At 45.0% G+C, this 16,347-nt stretch overlaps 1 protein-coding gene across 7 annotated transcripts in view; it reads right to left on the bottom strand.

Moving 5' to 3' along the window:
• Window positions 1–16,316, bottom strand: part of C2H10orf90 (chromosome 2 C10orf90 homolog) — a 385,456-nt gene extending 369,140 nt beyond the window's left edge. For 6 of the 7 annotated variants that reach the window (XM_081533101.1, XM_081533149.1, XM_081533183.1 and 3 more), the window contains exons 1-2: window positions 15,450–16,316; window positions 12,181–12,351 (exon numbers count right to left, since the gene is read on the bottom strand). The gene's annotated coding sequence lies outside the window, so the exon portion shown is untranslated. The remainder of the gene's footprint in view (window positions 1–12,180; window positions 12,352–15,449) is intronic. The other variant, XM_081533171.1, reaches the window with a different exon arrangement.
• Window positions 16,317–16,347: the final 31 nt, after the last annotated feature.

The raw sequence follows: 16,347 nt of genomic DNA, 5'->3' as shown, positions 1-16,347 counted from the left end.
TCAGAGTTGGAGATTTTAATCTTAAGTACTTGATAGAACAATTAGAAAAATTAACAATGATATAGAAGATCTGAATGGCACTATAAAACCTCTGACCTCATAGACATTTACAGAACACAATTAAGAAATGTGTGCTGCAAAGTTTGTACATTTTACCTCCAAAAAAGAATAACTACTGTAAAAATAAATGCGTGGAGGAGAGTGGATATAAATACTGATGAAAAAATTAGGGGTGAATGTTTATAATTGTTGAAACTGGATGATGGGTACATGGGTGTGTAGGTATACTGTATGATTCTGTTTACGTATGTCTGAAATTGTGTATATTAAAGGTTAAAAATTAAGTTTAGGTCATAAAACTTGACCTTCAGCAGGTAGATATTTTTTTCCATTATGGTTTATTACAGGATATTGAATACAGTTCCCCATGCTATACAGTAGGCCCTTGCTGTTTATAAGTTCTATATAAAATAGTTTGCATCTTGGCCGATGATGTTTAGGCTTTGCCCACACACAAAGGCACATTGGTTCTGATGGTAGAAACTCAGGGACCAAATGTTGCCTGAACAGGGGTGCACACCTGCTCCCTTGCCTGTTCCCTTTATCTCCTTAGATCCTCACCTCCCCCAGGCACACCAAGTACCCTCAGCATCCATAGGGTTATTCATACCATTACCCCAAACTCCTCCCCCTCCTCCCCACAGGGCTAAAGTCCACCATGTCACACACCCCACTTCCCCTGAGGACTTCTCCAGCCATCATCCTACTTCACTGTGTGAAGACACTGCCCAGAACTTTACATGACACCTACCTGGCACTCTACACACATTGTCCTGTATGGCAAACTTTCTCTTATTTAAACTTCATGGTTCACAAATGGACACAAACCATAAAAATTGTCAGAGTGTCTGCATCCTGGGTAGAAAGCTGACATTTTGTTTTGGCAAATACATTGGTGAACTCTTTCCTTAGACAAAGATGGCTCCCTTAACCTGGGCTGGAGAGAGCAGGTCATGAAAGAGAACATTAACTAGGAACAGGCTAGCCCTGACACCATCATGAAAAAATTCCCACCCCAGCCGGGCAGTCGAGGAGCCGGGTCTGTGTCCATCCTCGTGACATAGGTTTGGGGGGAGAAGGACAGGAAAGGGGACCCACATGGCCAAAAGCAAGCAAGACACACTTCTGAACTCTGAACTTCTTGCTTTCCCATCTCAGAGTTTCTCCCTTCTTCCTGTGATAGCTAAGCTTTGGTTAAAGCAGTTTAAAGTCTCCATTTCTATTCTGATAACATGAAACGATCCACATTGGATCATAAAGTATAGATCACACTCACTTCTGAAACAGACTCATACAGCAACCCTTTCAAAACAAGCTTGGAGAACACCCTGACCTCATGGATAGTCTTCAGCTTGCACTTAAGTTTAGGAAACAGCAAAAACCATCCCAAGAGAAAGAAAGAAAAACATTTTAATTATGCATCCTTCAAACCTCAAAAAAAAAAAGATATAAACATTTATGAAAATATGAAAGAAAAACATGAAATGCGAGACCATTTCATTTTTTAAAACTTCCTGGAAAAGTATGAGTGTAGGTGTTCCTAAGTGCATGGTATTGGGACCATGCAAAAATCAATGACTACCTGCACCCTTACTTAGTAATTCATGACCCCTTAAAATTGGGAGCAAGGAGAACTTTTTGGGTCAAGAAAGGTGAGTAAACCTACTTCTCCCATCCCTTTCAAAGTCACTGCAAACAACCTAAAAATGAAGGGAAAGCATCATCTTAAAATGAACAAGGAAAGAGCCAGAGCTCCAAAGCACAAAAGGATGCATACCTGCAGAGTGTTATAAAACACAACTGAAGACGCGGAAGACACTGAGAGATAAGTCAGGGCTTCAAATCTGAAGCTACTCACCAATGTCCATAAAAGTTAGTGTCACAGTTCTGATACTCTCTTCATCAGTCTTTATTTAGATCTGTGACTAGGGTAGATCATGCAAGAAGTAACCCAGTCGATGGTCAGCAGAAATCAGTGTAAAGGAGAAACCACATAGAGACCCCACTTTCATTTATGGAGGACATGGCAACTGACCTGAGGGAAACTGCCCAAGAAAAAGCGGAAGAGGAGGCCATCACGACCAGATCATGAAATGGAGAGGCTATGGCTAAGGACTTTGTAAAACCCAGTGACTTTATGGTTGCTGAAAATTGAGAGAGTATTTCTTACCCATCTCAAAGATATCAGAGGTGCCATGGGCAGAATGTTTTTTTAAGTCCCCCTAAAATCACATGCTGAAATCTCATCCCCAAGGTGATGGTATTAGGGGATGGAGTCTTTGCTTAGGTCATGAGGGTAACTGCAAAGCCCTCATGAATAGGATTGGTGACCTTATTAAAGATCCCCTGCCTCTTCCATCCTGTGAGGACACAGGAAGAAGCATCATTTCTGAAACGGATGCAAGCTCCAGCCAGACACCAAAGTTGCAGGCACCATGATCGTGGTTGCACTCCCAGCTTCCAGGACTATGAGAGATGAATGTTTCTAGTTTATAAGCTGCCCAGTTCATGGTATTTTTATGACAGCAGCCCAAATGGAATAAGACAAAAACAACTTGATTCTCTAATATTCAAAGAAGAGAGGAAGATTCAAAACAGATACTATAAGGCATCAGAAGAAGATAAGCAGGTTGGAAGACACAAGAAAAATATAAACATTTACAAATTCAAATCATTTCCCTGGTGGCCTAGTGGTAAAGAATCTGCCTGCAATGCAGGAGAGAGACCCAGATTCAATCCCAGGGTGGGGAAGATCCCCTGGAGGAGGGCATGGAAACCCACCCCACCAGTATTCTTGCCTGGAGAACCCCATAGACAGAGAAACCTGGTGGACTACAGTCCATAGGGTCACAAAGAGTCAGACACGACTGAAGTGGCATAGCACACTCAGGAGCACATCAATTATACTTCAATTCTTAAAAATAAGAGTAAGAAGTAACTTGGGGAGAGGGATAAATTAGGAGTTTGGAGTTAACATATACACCTCGCTATATATATAAAATAGATAATCACAAGGACCTACCATACAGCCCAGAAAACTCGACTCAATTCTCTGCAATAACCTGTAAGGGAAAATAATCTGGCAAAGAATGGATACCTGTATATGCATATCTAGATGACTTTGCTATACACATGAAACCAACACATCATAAAGCAACTACACTTCAAAATAAAATAAAAATCAAACTTATATTTTAAAAAAGATGCTACTGCTTTCACAATTTATAAAATGCTCACAAAGCCATGTGACATAACTAAAAGATTTAAAAACGTTCCAATGTAAAAATATTTTTTATTAAAAAAAATTTTAAGTAGTTTGGGAGCCCACAGTTACAAGATTGGAAGTTACTTTAGTCCCTCTTTTTAATTCCTCGAGGGGGAAAATAAAGAATTCAAATTATATTGGAAACAACCAAAATTAGTGCTCAGAAACATAACCAGGACAAAACAAAATGCAAAAAATAAAACTATAAGCTTATTGGAGTTCCGCCTTCTGGTCATACAGAGCAGCATGTGTCAGACTAGGCCTCATGTTGGTTATAATAATTATAAACTCTCAACAAAAATCTTCAAAAAATAATTTTTGGAGAGCAACCAAAACTAGGCAGAAATTGGAGGTAGTTCAACCCTTGAAAGTCACAGAAGGTGTGCTTCACATCTAATTGCTTCTCCTTCAAGAACCCTCCACTCCACGTGGTGGGGGCCCTTAGATCAGCCTGTTGACAGGAGGACTTGGGGAAAAGTCAGGGCTGCCAGGATGATTAGAAATTACAGATGAAATCCAGGAAAGGAGAGAGGCCCAGAAAGGGGAGTCTGTGGCTGTGAATAATTCTGCCTCCGAATTGCTGCCTGGCCCTGAGCTCCACGTACGGGGGCAGCAGGGAAGCCAGGTTCTAAGCAGGGATGTCTCTTCCCACCGGGAAACTGTCTGGAATTTCATGACCAACTGAGGGGCACTTGTAATCACTCAGGCGTTCAGTGAAGTCCCAGAAAGGCCAACCCAGAGTCAAGCCCATGTCACAGCCGAAGGCACCAGGAAGCCGAACCAGCAGGGCTCATGGCCCAGGTAATCGTATTCCAGCCGTGGGGTCAAAGGACAAAGCCGAGACCAGGCCATGAGGTGGACATACAGCCTGGGTCCCTGTGAGAGTCCAGGTGCCCCAAGGAGCCCTGCCCTCATTCCAGAACCTTCTTTCCCTGAAACATTCCTGGGCTTCGCTTCTCCCAGATGTGGTCCTTCTCTGAAACTCAGCCGCTTTGCTCGTCCCTTCTCCAGGGTTTACTGAGTAAGCCCCGTGCTGGCTGCAGGGTTTCCTCCAGCTGGTTCTCTTCAGCTCCCGGCCTTCATTCTGCATCTTCCCTTCTGACAAGACAGCATCCCTCTTTGGCCCCTCATTGTCACGTCCTTAAACACAGCCTGAATCCTTGGCAAGGGCAGGGCCAGATGCCTTTATGTGTGGTTAAAGTATAAGGGACATGGTTAACTGGTGACACGTATGAACCCTGGTCATGACAAGCATGTCACATAATGGATGTGTTTTCCTCCTCTGCTGGAAATTTGCCAAGATTGTTTTTTTCTCCCACATACACATCCTTCCCCATTAAATAGCAATCAACTGGGGATCTTTCCATGAATTGTAACACTCTATTTTAAAGATCTTTTGCTGCGGTGAGTACAAACTGGAGAAAGGCATTTTGAAGCTTTCTGAAATTCAGCATCTCTAATGACTTTTAAATGTTGTCTATATGGCTTCACTCTTAAGAATCAGAAAAACATGTGTTTCTGAGACAAATGGGTCATTCATTAATTCAAATGTCTGTGCTTTGTTCACAGGAGATTGATTCAAAATACTATAAGACAAATGCTAACTATGAACTTAGCTCTGCAACCCTGGGCAAGCTACTTATCAGCTCTAAATTTCTATTTCTTCTATAAAATGGGAGTTATAATGTCACATACATGATAGAGGCATTTGATAAAGTACGTATGGGAGCATTTAGCCCACAGCTGGATCAAAGGAATCAACAGAGTTAGTGCAAGAAGAGTCAGGGATTTGAATCCACAGCCAGTGCTCAGAACTCTGTTACACTTTCTGTAGTACGTAAAGCCCTCTGCTAAACCGAGTGCTCAGGAAATACAATAGATCATCGTGGCTGTGGTTCTGAAACAGATTCTATACCAGCAGGGACTTAAAAATAAACCTCTGTATAAACATACCAGTGCATAAAGATGGCAAAATGAAAAAAAAAATGTTTCAGGATAATGAATTATGGTCCTTTTCTTCCCTTTTCCCTTCGTTTTATGAAATTAAATAAATGAACACTTGGAAGGAAGGAAACAGTTGTAGTCACAGTGTAAATTATCAGTGTGAGTGGAACCAGATACAGGGATTCTGGGAGGGGGTAGGAGCATTCCCAGAGACAGGGAAAGAACTGTGACGCACAGCATAGCCAGACTAAAATTCTAAAAGATACATATACCCCATGCTCATAACAGCCCTATTCACAATAGCCAAGACATAGAAGCAACCTATATGCCCATTGACAGATGAGTGGATAAGGAAGATGCAGTGTGCATGTGTGTGTGTGTGTGTGTGTGTGTATATAAAATACTACTCAGTCATAAAGAAGAATGAAATAATGCCATTTGCAGCAACATGGATGGACCTAGAGATGATCATACTAAGTGAAGTAAGTCAGACAGAGAAAGACAAATATCACATGTTATCACTTATATGTGGAATCTGAAGTATAACACAAATGAATTTATCTACAAAACAGAAACGGGCATAGAGAACAGACTCATGGTTGCCAAGGGGAAGGGGGTAGGGGAGGGACAGATTGGGAGTTTGGGGTTAACAGATGCAAGCTATTATATAGAGAATGGATAAACAACAAGGTCCTACTGCATAGCACAGGGAACTACACTCAGTGTCTTGCAATAACCTATAATGGAAGAGAATAAATATACATATGTATTGTGTATGTGTGCGTGCTTAGTCACTTCAGTCGTGTCTGATTATTTGTGACCCTATGGACTATAGCCCACCAGGCTCCTGTGCCCGTGGGATTCTCCAGGCAAAATATTGGAGAGGGTTGCCATGCCCTCCTCCAGGGGATCTTCCTGATCCAGGGATCATTCCTTCATCTCCTGCATTGCAGGCAGATTCTTTACCACTGAGCCACCTGTGAAGGCCCATATATGCATCAGTTCTTGGCAAATAGAAGGGGAAAAAGTGACAGATTTTATTTTCTTGGGCTCCAAAATCACTGCAGATGGTGACTGCAGCCATGAAATTAAAAGATGCTTGCTCCTTGGAAGAAAAGCTATGAAAAACCCAGACAGCATATTAAAAAGCAAAGACATCACTTTGCTGATAAAGGTCTACATAGTAAAAGCTACATTTTTTTCAGTAGTCTTATATGGATGTGAGAGTTGGACCATAAAGAAAGCTGAGCCCTGAAAAATTGATGCTTTCAAATTGTGGTACTGGAGAAGACTCTTGAGAGTCCCTTGGACTGCAAGGAGATCAAACCAGTCAATCCTAAAGGAAATCAATCCTGAATATTCACTGGAAGGGCTGATGAAGCTGAAGCTCCAATACTTTGCCCATCTGATGCAAAGAGCCGACTCATTGAAAAAGACCCTGATGCTGGGAAAGATTGAAAACAAAAGAAGAGGATGGCATAGGATGAGATGGTTAGATAGCATCACTGATTCAATAGACATGAATTTGACCAAACTCCAGGAGATAGTGAAGGACAGGGAAACCAGGTGTGATGCAGTCCATGGGGTCACAGAGTCAGACATGACTTAGCAACTGAAGAACAACAATAACTGAGACACTTTGCTGTAAGGCAGAAATTAACACAGCATTGTAAATCAATTACACTTCAATAAAATAATTTTTAAAAAAAGAATTCTGACACCCAAAAAGAACCTAAGAAATTCAAGTGTTTGAGTAAAGTCCAGGACCATCACGATTTTAATAGGTGACTCCTTTCTAGATAAATTAATATACAAAGCAATATTTTTTAAACAACAAGTTCTGCCCACTTTTTTTGAAAGTTTGAGAAATGTGCCAATTTGGAGATACGCAATAGTCATAAAGAGTTAAACACTGTTTCCCGTTTTTTCACCAAGTTGCGATGACCAGCTCTCATTAACAGTAAACAAGAATGAAACCTTGTAAGGAAAAAAAATGGATTAATAACTTTTTTAAAGTTTAGCCTTCTTAAGGGTCAGAATCAATAGACCCTGAAACCTAGGAAGCCAATGGAACAGACCATGTCTTTTCCTGTCCCCAAACCCTGAAATGCTTCCCATTTCTTAACAAGCGTGCAGCACCTCACTCACTCTGTGCTGGGTGGGCATTGTGCTGAGTGCTTCTCTGGCAAGGTTCTTATCACCCAGTCACAGTGATCACTGATGCTGGGGCCAGGATTTGGACTCACACTGGTCCGATCCCAATGTGAGTGTCCTCATCCCCACCCCAGAGCATACACCTGCTGCTCAGTCTCACTTCCTGTTGTTACCCATCACCCACCCACCCCCCAAGCAGCATCCACGTTTTCCTGCTGCTTTCTTTTTGCTTCTGTTGTTCTCTCTGGGAAAATGCCCCCAAATAAGACCATGGATGCTCACTCAACTTGTTGTGATGATAATTTCAAGATGTACATAAATCAAATCATTATACTTCTACGGGGATATGTGTCAGTTATAGCTCAATAAATGGGAAGACAATCAATGCCCCTCCCCCACCAAGTCTGTTGAAAGCCACTCTTCCCTCTATGTAATCCTCAGAGGTCGCTTATCCCCTCCAGAGAGAGATTCCTGCACCCCTGCTCCACCCCTCCACCTCCGGTTCTCCCTGACTGTACTCACAACTGTCTTTCCACACCTGGTACACCTGGCACCTCTCTTAAGGAAATCAGAAGGGTATACGGAGGCTCATGTGGTCCTGGAAAGTGCCTGGGCTTTCCCACTGGAGGTGGAAGCCTGTTCTGTTTCTTGCTCTTTATGTGATGTTGAGTAACCCCCTCAGAATCCCATCTGTAAAATAGATGCATCCTCTCCCACTCAGAAGGGCTCCCGTGAGGGTCGAATGGGATGAACCCAGCAGCCCAGAGGCTCCATGAGCCCCCGCTTCCTTCTCTCCACCCCACCACTGACAGCCCGCTTACCTCTGCCTGGCCTGAAGGTAAGATGGTATTTCTCTTGCTGCCTGGTTAAGTTATATAAGACACACAGACGGACCATGGATTACTTATCATACCTTTCCTGCTCAGCCTAATACACAGTAGGGCCTCTGACTACCCATCAAACTGGGTGAGATGCACATCTCTTCCAGAACGTTGAAAACCAGTCATATCACCCTCATGTATTCAGTCCAGATTTCATAACATACATCTTTAATACAATAGGAATTGTCCAGAGTTATTAACATTTAGAAACAGTCTTTGCAAAGAACTTCTAAATCTTTAGTAAGAGCTGTGTTTACATAAATATTTATTGAGTTTAAAGCTTTCAGTGTATGTTGTAAACAACACTTCCAGGCATTGTTCTTATTATGGCTCAGAATAGACAGAATTTAATTGTTCATATTCTGTTCTTAGTTACTAAGGATACATCACCCTGCCTGGGTATCTCTGGAACCGCCAGCAAATAGAAGCAAGTAAAGAAAGAACATGACTCCAGGATCCTCAGTTGACATTTTCAGTCGCCCGCCATGGGAGGAATCCATAAACTCTTCCAAGCCTTTATGTCCCATTTTTAAATGGGGATGGTTTGGGCACTGCTCTCACAGCATTGTCTTAAGAATCCAATTAGAAACCGAATACAAAACTGCTAACATGTCAGAGATACAATGTTACTAACGATCACTGGCACCAAACACAGCTCTGAGCTTCCTGGGTAACCAGTCTCAAAGGATAACCACAACTTACATGGTTTCCGATGTTCAGTAGGAGGAAGCTTTACAGTTTTTTGGGAAAGAAACTCTAAGACTCTGCTCAGGAGAATCTGCAATCTTGACACACACAGGAGACCAGCAGTGTCCTAATGAATGGTGTGCTTTGGGTTGTTTTGGAAGGAACAGACCTTCCTCCTCAGAGTATTTCTCCCAGTGACTCCTGATGGCAGTTGAGGACATTGTGCTGGATTGTCACTCAGGGAAGGGGTTCCCAGGCAGCCAGATTTCCTGCTCCTTGAAATTCCTTTGGGGGCTTGAGAATGTTTCAGAATGATAAAACGGCTCCATTATCTATAGATCCTCCACATGGCAGAAACGAGAGAGGAGGGAATAGAGGGGAAGAAAGAGGGAAAGAGAAAGGACCTTTCAGACATCAGCTTCACCTACTCAAAGGTCAAGGAATCTCGGGGATCTTTGATTTTTCCAAAACTGTCTTATTTGACAAACTAGAGATGAAAATTTTTACTAGAGCACAGCAGTTCACCAGGAGAAAAACGCCAAACTAAAATACTTCCTTGTTCCGAAGTTAATTATTAAGCCACAGTTTTTTTATCAATTAGCACAACCCACATTTATCTAATGCTCAATATTCAGCAAATATTCATTGGACATCTATTACAGGCCTAAGGATATTATTATTGATAAAAGCATATAACAAAAATAATAGCAGGCATTTACTTAGTGCTTTCTATGAGTCAAGGGAAAATTCTGGATATTCACGGTCAAAAAAATAGGGTCTCAGCCACCACCCTGGAGAAGCAAAGGCTTTCCTCTTCCCCCTACCAGGATTTAGGGAGCAGGGACCTGGTGTTCTCCCTGGGAGGGAACCAGGAGAGCACTGAAGGCTGGGGAGGTCACCTTGAAGATGTGAAGTGCATCTCTTATCAAAGAGTGGTATGGCCCCGTCTGCAAGATCAAAAATCCCTTGACAGGGAGAGGTGAAGACATTCAAGAAGGAAAGATGAGGATGGAGTGTCCTAGGAAAATGGAGATTCCAGGACTGGCCCCACACCCTTGCAAAGAGCAAGTCTGCAGCTGTTCCCTACAAGCCACGCACCCACAGTCTGGAATCTTCTGTCCTGCTCCTACAGATGCAAGTCATCCTATACCATGCTTCCAAACGCACCCTCCTCCGTGCTCTGCAAGCAGCCAAAGAGCGCCCTGGGTTGCAGATCTGCCTCTTCACTGCCCCCACTTGGAAGAAACCCGTGGTCAGTCCCCAGCATCCTCAGGATACAAGTGGACTCTTCACAAGTCTGTTCTCACCAACCTCCCCAGGCTCTGCTTCTCTGAGTCTTTCTTGCCATCCTCAGACCCAGGTCGAAGAGCCATCCTACGTTCACCAGCACCTCACCTAGGGGCCAACCAACCTCAGGCAGGGCTTCGGTGAAAGTGCAAGACAGGAAAGCCCTGGCCAGTTCCTATCATGTCCACTCACCATAATGTTCCTCTCTGACTGGTCAACATGAACATCAGTCTCCTCCATCGCTTTCTTTGAGATAAGGGCTATCAGCCTATTTTAATTGTTGGTGGACTATTTCGGAGTACCTTCCCTCGTGAGCTCTGAGATAACCACACACAGAACAGCAGAATACAAATTCTGCATCCCTGGGGTTTGAACGGGGTAGGGGAGGGCAGCCACTTTTCTGAAATCAAGTGATTTTTTTTCTTTCAGTGACACATAGCTCAGTGCAATCTTTCACCTGTGTTGCAAAACACTCTGAATTTTGATGTTGAGGGTGCACAAGTGAAAATGATGGAGCTAAAAGGCCAGAGCTCTGCCTGCATCACTGGATCCACCTCCCCTTCACCACACACCACAACACACTCCAGGGAGCTGAAGCCTCCAGAGCAAGACTTGATGCCAAATTCAGTGAACCTGGCAAGTTTCACTGGGGATCTCAAGGAAAATGAATAGACTCCCTCTCTGAATGGGATCAAAAAAATCTAAGCAGAAAATACCAACAATGCTTTGTTTCCACACCAAACTTAGCCCCTGGGGAAATTACACTCAGATGATTTATGGAATGTGGGTCTTTAACTGCCGTACACTTTGCAGCACCGACAAAGACAACAATAATGTATAATTGATTCTACTTGGATCTCAGTGAGTCAATAAAGAACTTTGTTTATACATAATTTTGTTGGGCAAATCTCCCAGATGGTACTGAAATGTTGCATTTTTAAGATGTTGAGTTTGGTCCAGGAGGATCATAAATTATAAAGATAATGTGTCTTTTGTATCGTTACAGTCATCTAATTGTAATCACAATTATAGTCACTGTGAAATCTAACTACGTTCTATTTCAGCATTACTCCCGACATTTTTTAAAGCTTCATTTAAGAGCCAAAAGTCAAAATAAGGGTTCCAGAATCCCAGAGCTCCACCTGCTAACACAAGAGCAATTGTGCAAATTAAAACCTATCATGAAAATAAAAATTTAATATTTTCATAATAGGAATTAGCAGCATGCAAACATCAACTCTCTGATAGGTTTCAGGTTAACTTTCCCACTCTCTAGAAAGATGCTTTAGCTAGGAAACTAACACTCTATCTCTGCAATAATTTTATACTCTCTGAAACATGTAATTTGTGCTTTTATTAAAGATAAATTTATGCTTCTCTCTTTGTTGCATCACACAAAACTGCTTGAGCAGATTAGCACAATATTGGAAGGGTAGGTTTGTGATGATGGGATTTAAAATATAAGGTCCCAGCTTAGGAAAAGCCTTTGGGGGCCCCTGGTGGGTGCATTTCAAAGAGCCTGGCAGGTATCCCAGAGCAGCTGAGAGCACCCCAGCCAGCCCCCACGTGACTCCCTCCCAAGGGAGCAACAGGGCCTGCATATTAAGACTCTGTGAACAGAGAAAGGCAGCAGTAGTTTCAAAAACAAGCCCCTGGATGGAAAATTACCCAGGCAGAGGCCAAAAGATGGCCGGCATTGGCTTATAATTGAGCTGCTTCTCCTGAGAGCAACATTGCATCACCTGCTCCAGGTGAGAGGCCTCAGGATTTAGGTATCAGAGGATGGTTAATGATTCTCTCAAGTCATGGCAGGAAGCCCAGCTGGCTGCTGAACAGACAGGAGGAGGTTCAGGGCAGGGGAGGGGGACCTGGAATAAGAGACTAGCGCAGTACCTCTCATACCTGAGTAAGCTTCCCAATCACCAGAGAGGGCCGGGCTGGTAGCTGCAGTTCTAAGAGGTCTCTGGCTTCTGCAGCTGGTCTGCAAACCACACGCACAAATCCACAGCCTGAGATCCTGTGCTCTGTCCGGGGCAAGTGGTCCTTGCTTGGGCCCACAGCAGAGCCTGGCACCTGTTAGAAACAGACTCTCAGAGCCACCCTGGACCTATTGATTCAGAATCCACAGCTTAATGAGATTCTCCAGGTGGTTTGCGCACACATTAAGTTTGAAAAGCACCCTGGCGCATGCTATTTAAGGCCCTTTTGGCCCCTGGGATTCAGCTAATTGGACGTCCACATGGTTCCAGCATGAATGTGTGGTGGAGGTGGGGTGGGGATGAAGGGGCTCGTGTTTGGGGATGGAAAAGAGGGTGTGGTTCACTTTTAACCCTTGACTGAATTCCTCCTTCCCACTCCCTCTTGCCCTCAAAACATACTGAGTAAAGTAAGGTTTCACATCCACCCTCCTGGACAACCAGCTGGTACAAATGCAAAGCACATAAATCAGCTCTGAGCCAGCCATGCCCATCATAACAGCATAATGACTGCTGCCCATCCCTGAGGGTCACCCTGACCCTGTGTCTGAGAGCAAAGCGGCACCATCCTGACCTCACGTTCTCGCCACGGCATGGTCTGGGCCAATAGATGCTTGTGGGCTGGCCAAGGGCTGCTGGGTGAGAACGCATGGAGACATAGCCCCTGCATGTGCTACAACACACCCCCGCCTCCACACCCCTCAACCCCCAGGGCCGGTGCTGTTCACAGGGCTCTCACCCCAGCTCTCCGAACCCACTGCTCCTCTCCAGAAATGCCTGGGTTCTTAGCCTTAGCCCCCCTGAAACTGTCTGCTGGGTCCCAGCCTAGAGCAGGAATGGGCAAACGTTTCCTGCAAAGGGCCAGATGGTTAATACCTCAGACTCTGTGAGTCACACAGACTCAGTTGTGCAGCCACTCTACTCAGTTGATGCTGTTTGCAATCAGCCAGACAATACCTAAGCTGTAGGCCATGTTCCAACAAAACTTTATTTATGGACACTGACATCTGAATTTCATATAATTTTTATGTATTATAAAATGATTCCTCTTTTAGGTTTACTTTAACCATTTAAAAATGTAAAATTTCTTATCTGAAGAACCATACAAAAAAACAGGAAATAGGCAGTGACTGGATCTGGACCACAGTCTGACCTCATCTAAAAATCAAGTGCAAGGTTAAGGTCAAGTCGTGGCTATGTATCTGATTAGCTGTGTGGCCCTAACGAACCGAGGGCTACTGTCCCAGTGACAGGAGACGACACACAGAGTGTGGCCTTCAGTGAGTGAGCAGTAAATGGTGGCCATTGCTAATGTTGTCATGCTTTAGAGAAAGTCAGTGGAGACAAAAATGTTTCAGTTAGGACCAGATCTTGTTTGATAAACACCTGTGGGAATACGGACTGTTGAGAGGAAAGGGAAGGTCTCTCCATGGAGCCCTAATCTGAAGGGGTTCTGTGGACACTGAGATGTGTACACAGAGTCACCAGGAAGGTGCAATGAAGCATTTGACATTTAACACGGGCAAAGACAGCACAGGGACAGGCAGGGGTGAGGTAAGTGCAGAGAGGGGCGCTCAGACGGCCAGAACAAACCCCCATCAACCTGACCCACAGGAGAGGGAGCCAAAGGGTCCCTAAAAAGGCTGGACCTGGGGGTCTCGCTCTTCTGTTTGTGAGCCCCAGGACAAGCCAGTAATTCAACCTGTTTGAGCCCTTGCCTTCATCCTCTATCATATATTTGTTTATTGATTTGGCAAATATTTACTGAATACCTACTGTGTGCCAGGCACTGAGCTAAGTGCTGCAGACATATGTGTAATATAGTCAAAAAACCCAGATGATGGATCAGTAGCTAGATAAAAGATAGATGGATAGATACGTGACGGGTGGATGGGTTGATAAGCAGATAGATAAATACTAACAGCTACTATCACCAACTGTCTCTGCTCAGGAGAATAACCTGATCAGCCTCTTGGATTGTGCACAGTGAGACCAAAGGCCTCAGGTCAGCCCTCAGAAGGACTCCCCAGCCGCCTGCTGTCCGGTGTCAAGAGTGACAGGACTCTGGCCAGATGGACAACAGATTGATTGACACAGGCTGTTTTTGCCGGACTGTTCAAGTTTTCCAGAGAAACTCAAAACTGTAGCAGTGCACCCAATGGCAAATATTGCTCTCTAGCTCAAAAACTCCCAAAGGCTATGGTCCAAATGAAGCACATCTGTGAGCTGAACGTGTCTGGCTCATAGGCCACCCATCTGTGACCTCTGACTTAGAAAGGTGTCAGCAAAACAAAGAAATTGCTAACTCACACTGAAGGAAGGGAGAAGAATGCAGAGCAGACTGTCGGCGACTCAGGGGAGAGAGGCTAATGGGGTGTATCCGGGTCACTGTGCCCAGTGGGCTCTGAAGGACAAAAATGTCTCATCTCAACACTGTGCTGTTGTGACACCAACTCCCTCACCCTGGCCAGACTTAGAGCAATCTGCCTGGAGCAAGTGGTACAGAGAGAGATGCTTGTGCTTAGGGGTGGGGGGTGCTGAGGACCACCTCTGGAGCAGGATGCTGGTGGCAGGGTGGTGACCAGCAAGGGCAGGACACCCGAAGCCACTTGACTGACCACGAGAACTAAAAACTCCTCAGGATCACAGAAACAGCTTACGCATGAAAGGGGAGAATGGGGACCATCTGAAAGGCCAGGTTTCCCCAGCCTATGACTGTTTAGACAGAGGAGAACAAAGCCTGACCTTCAAGGGGTCTGCTGCAGACACGCACACCCTCACAGCACTGGGGAAGGGGGAATAATTCTCACCCACAAAGAAAGCAAGGAGCAGGCAATGTGATACTGTGTCCAAAATCTCACAGGAAGAATACCCCAGAATCTACCCAGTTCTGTCTGATGTTATTGTCACAGCCCAACTCAGTCTGGAGAAAAAGACACTGTGCCTGGTTCCCCAAAGGGTATCTAAGAGTGGAGAAAGTCCATGGGCTACACAGGACAGAGCGGGTCCCACACATGCTCTATCCTTCTCATTGGACTGTTTGCCCAGGAGATGCTGAGGACCCAGGGGACGATGGAGCTGGAGTCTGACTATGAGGCTGAAGCCCAACGTCCCACCTTCATCTGCTGTGTTTCTGTCTTCTAGCCTCTCAGTTTCCTAATCTGTGAAATGGGAATAATGATAGCAGTTCCTTACCTTGAGAGCTTCATCATGGAAGACTGTGTGATTAACAATGTGAAAGTCCTACATCTAAGACGCTCCAGCATCTGTTGGGTTGGGTTTTGCTGTTGTCATTGTTGCCATGGGGACCTGTGTGGTTTCCCACACACGTCAGTCATCTAGGAAGGAAGCCCTGACTCCCAACCACTATCGTCAACCACCTCCTGGAGCCAGACTCTGTGTCTACGGCGTGATCTCACACCATCAGTCCCTCCCTCAGGGACTCATCTTCAGATCCACCCGTGTCACCTGGGCTGTGGTGACCCTAGCGTGGGGCGGGGTCTCAGGTGCACGAGAGCTGGAGTCCATCGAGGGTTTGGGCACCCACCGCTGGGTCTCTCGGGGCTTCTGCCTCTGCAAACTCTCTGTCTTCACCCAGCTCTCCTCCAGGCGGGCCTCTGCTCTCTCCTCACCAATGACCTGCACTCTCTCCATCAGGTCCTCCTGGCCAGTGTGCCAGTACTTCACAGCCTATTAGAGCCCAGGCAGGACTCTTGTCTTTATCGCAACAACCTCAGGGGCACACCCACTATATTGGGGGGGGAGGGGCGGACAGCTTGAGGGGCCCTTGGCGTCTGGATCCAGTCACTGTGGGTGGAATTTCGCACGGAGGCGTGAGGGTCACTGGGCTTGTTCCCTGCTCAGAGTCTGCTTACAGGTAGGGCTCTGCCCATAACTGCTCTTTTGCCAGATTCATTCTGTTACTAAGCCTAGGCTCCTCTGCTCGGTGCTTGCCAAGCCAATGTCATCGAGGGACACGTCGTTGGAAGAAGGAATAACGACTCTCATCGGAAAGCAAGCTGACCAAGAAGACGTCCAACCAGCTTCTCTGAAAAAAGCATCTTCCCTCAGTCGGTGGGGCTCCTTTTATACA

This window comes from Giraffa tippelskirchi, chromosome 2 (assembly GCF_054371585.1).
Source record: "Giraffa tippelskirchi isolate mGirTip1 chromosome 2, T2T-mGirTip1v1.2.pri, whole genome shotgun sequence".
Classification (NCBI taxonomy): domain Eukaryota; kingdom Metazoa; phylum Chordata; class Mammalia; order Artiodactyla; family Giraffidae; genus Giraffa; species Giraffa tippelskirchi.
The sequence above is the reverse complement of the archived record's forward strand: the minus strand, read 5'-3'. Positions and strand labels throughout refer to the sequence as shown.